This window comes from Sinocyclocheilus rhinocerous, unplaced genomic scaffold (genome assembly GCF_001515625.1).
Source record: "Sinocyclocheilus rhinocerous isolate Xijiao unplaced genomic scaffold, SAMN03320098_v1.1 scaffold228, whole genome shotgun sequence".
In the NCBI taxonomy this organism is placed as follows: Eukaryota; Metazoa; Chordata; class Actinopteri; order Cypriniformes; family Cyprinidae; genus Sinocyclocheilus; species Sinocyclocheilus rhinocerous.
Window position 1 is genome coordinate 241692 of NW_015634565.1, and position 4274 is coordinate 245965.

A 4274-nucleotide genomic window follows, 5' to 3' on the forward strand; every position below is an offset into this window, starting at 1 on the left:
GTAAAAAGTATCTAAGCCAATAATATAAAAGAGAGCGTTCTGTTTCAATTCTCAGTTCATTATATAAACCACTGCTACAGTTTAATTGTCTGTGCTCAAGTGCCTGCATGTAGGTGATTCTCCAGTGAACAAGTTCCTTTCTGCATTCCCGTTCATAGTCTGACTGCTCCCTTGTGGTGGATTGTGGTACTTCAGATGCCTTTTTCTGCTGTTATTGAGCTTCACAATATTTTTTATCAGGGCCTGTACTGACTCATCATTTGCTACAGAGCTCTAATGAATCGAGATGAGGATGTTCCTTCATTAAAAATAAACAGAGCAAACAAAATATGTTGAAACTGAATCCTCTGATGCTCACAAGTAGGCCTACAATGAAAACATAAATTAATGCAACAGTTCATGCAAAAATGAAATTTTGCTGAAAATGTACTCACCTTCAGTCGATCCATAATGTAGATGAGTTTGTTTCTTCATGGGAACAGATTTGGCGAAATGTATCATTCCATCACTTGCTCATCAATAGATCCTCTGCAGTGAATGGGTGCCGTCAGAATGAGAGTCCAAACATGCGTTTGTTTCTTACAAACATGCAGCTTTTCATTTCTCAAGACATTAACTGATGGTCTGGAGTGGTGTGGATTACTTGTGGATTATTGTGATGTTTTTATCAGCTGTTTGGACTCTCATTCTGACGGCACCCATTCACTGCAGAGGATCCATTGGTGATGCAGTGCTACATTTCTCCAAATCTGCTCCAATGAAGAAACAAACGTATCTTGGATGGCCTGAGGGTAAGTATATTTTCATGCAAATTTTCATTTTTTTAGTGAACTATGCCATTAATGAAAGTGCTTAATTAAAATAAAACATTTGCATGCAAACCAAATGCATTGCATGAAAAATGGTCCTTTTCTAAGATAAAATAAAATTAATATGCAAGAAAACATGAAAAGGAGAAAAGCAGCTTCAACTTATTTTTAGTTGTGTTAAACTAGTTTAGCTGTACTCCAGCTGATAAGGGCTTCAAACCCCTGTAAAACCAGAAAATCAAGCCCACTTTGTTTTAGGGTTTATTATGTTTTTATCTCCTGCAGGGATTTGGACATGAGTCCATGTTTCTGTAACCAAACTGTAAGCATTTTTATAGGAAATAAGCATTGTAAAGGTGTATGTAACTGGAGAAATACACACAAAATATATAAAACACTTTAAAATAAATCATCAGATCACTACAATTGCATGTTCCCGGTTCTGACTCAAGATGTAGGTGTGCAGGTTAGTATGTCATTTTGGAGAGCCAAAAATATTACACCTTGAAGAACAGCGTCCTCTGCTGGAAAACTTTTCTTGCTGTCCTATTTTAAATGTTCTTAACTAATGCTAATAACTCACTATCGAACTATACACATTTTTTGCTTGTTTAATATTTATGTCTGTTTATGTCTAATGTATTTTCTTTTGTGGATAATAAAGCATAACGCATGTTTGCAAAATGATCTTTGCACCCTGCAATAGATCACAACATTTGTTCTGATATATATTTGACCAAGTCCATTTAAAGCAGCAAAAGTAAATAAAACACATTTATAATGTATATAGAAGAAACTGTGAACAGAATATTTTCTGAATTCAATTAAATGAATCAATAAAGTCATTTAACTCTCAGCTGAATGTGCCACATCTGGATTTACAACTTGTTTAACAGTGCATTTTCCAATTTTCCATTGCATCCTTTACAAATGTTAAAATTATGGTGAAGCATCAAATTACTCTTTATACCAATGCAATCAAATAAAAGATGTCAATGGCAAATGTGCAAACAGTTGCTCTTTTGTGAAGGAGTAAATTATTCCTCATGGTTTATTGGCATTATTCCCATTATTATTATTCAGGGCAGGACAAAGTGTTTTGGCCTTTCAGTGGAGTAGCTGGTTTGACCAATGAGGATTCACCCGCACATCTTATTCTGGATTCATAACATGAAACCTGACAACAATACATCTCTCAAAGGTTCCTGAATGGACAACCTTAAAACTCAAATAAACAACCACAGACCAATTACTTAATGAACTGGGCGAACACATAATGAGCTTCCTTACAAATGAGCATGCATTTAGGCAGAAGCAGTTGCACGAATAAACATCTCTGCATCAGAGAGGGTTATTACATTATAAAATAAGGCAATTCAACAGGCATCATATTTTAATATGCAAAAAAAAAGGTCTAAAGGGTGCTGAATTATCATGCAAAATGTAATTTCATATTTGATTTTGGTGTGAAATATGACTTGGATATGTTCTGTGAGATGTTACAACCACTTGTAACTGGTAAAAACGGCATAAAACACACACTCAAAACACAGAGATCGAGTGAGTGAGAATTATGACTTGTTATTTCTCAATTTTCCCTTTTGTGCATTTACAAGTTGGAATGTGAACACATGAAAAGCTCCGTCTCAATTCACATGCTACGAACGATCATTTTATGCACCCACGGCTGAGAGCTGGCCTTGAACCACGGGCCTGGTTCTGAAAAGAAACCACTCAAGATGGTTTCGTTTAAAAAACCATAACGAAAAGCAATCCTGCCCAACACAACTGACATTCATTCATATAGGCTACCATCACAATTAGCATCTTCCAGCAGGATTTGCATTAGATTGCATTAGTACAATGTATGTAAAATTTTTGACTGAAATAGGAACTTGCAAGTTGCAACAAGGACTTTTGTTTAGACAATCACCCAATTGCCAAAAAGCCAAAGACGTCTCAACATAACTTTTCCAGAAGAACGAAAGAACGTGTCCTGAATTTAAAACATCTGCTAATTAGCAATGAAGGAAAAACATATGTAAAAAACAGCAACATTTTGGCTTAATAGCCAGACTAAAGGAGATTTTTTAATATAAAAGCGGTCAGTTTGACCCACACCAATTAAAGCATCCTGTTCTACTCATAATTTTGAGCGAATAGTTTTTATTTTTTTTATGTAATCATGTTTGAGGAAAATGGGTTCAGTGGAGTACAGATAAAAGTCAATAAATGGCAACAGCATAATTGGCCCCGACTCCAAACCTCAGTATTACTCAAACTCTTAAACGAGGTAGATTCAGAACGGAAAATTACCTCTGTTCTTATCTGTTTTGAGATAAAAAATTAAGCATTATTAAAGCCAATCAGGATGTGTTAATTAAAGCCAAGAGGACCTTTGGTAATATGGCCCAAATGAGTGCAAATGCCATATAACCTTATTTTGGCTTCTGTGAATTTGGCAAGACAGTAGATCCTTATAATGTTTTGCTGAATTGCTCTAATATGTATTTGCAAATTTTTCTAACTGTTATATGTTAATGCAGTAAACTCCTAGAACACAAACAGCAGTTATGATTATGTAAACTTTATCACCAACTATTATTCCAACTACGAATCAGCATTAGGCCTATATTAACATGTAAAAACATCAAATATTTACAAAATAAAAATAACAAATGAAGAAAGGGATAATTTTGTCAGCCGGTCATTACTGAAAAACAAATGGCCTGCTATGACAGGCGACTAAATTTTCCCGCTATTACATGTAAAATAAACAAATAAATAAATAGATACATACATTAATTAATTAATTAATTAATACATAAATGTACACGATTGAATACCGTATAAATTACGTTTTTACCTGAAAAGAGAGACAGCGTTGAGATCGACCAATCAAAACCAAGTATTTTTGCGCGCCGTTTATTATTTTATACAAATTTGATTGGCTGACGTTCCAAGCGCGCGAACGTTTGACCGTGTTTTATTGGCTTTCCTAGATGTGTGTGGTGCTGAGTGGAAACACAAAAAGCGTTTTTAAAGTCGGCGCGTCGGCGTTTTCTCTCGCGAATAGAGGCGGCGCTGTTTCATTTTACCTGCATCCAAGAACGTGTTTTTAAAAGTCAGTGGCTGCGTTCGATATCTCATACTCAATGAGTAGGTACTTAATTTCAATAAGTACTTACTTAACGAGCACTAAAAGAGTACGTACTCTACAGCCAAATCTCGTTAAGTATGAATGAGATCCGGACTTCATCCGCCATGTTGACGTTATCATGTGACCTACGACGTTACAAGCGCAACAACTTAAAAGACACGAGCGACAGGTTTAATTCATCTATCTGTAAATATTTTGATGTTGATGAAATTTGCTCATTTTGTGGTCTTGTTGAAGAAACAGCTGCCCTTTTATTGTGATTGTAGTATAACCAATACATTTTGGGTTGATTTAAATTTTTATAT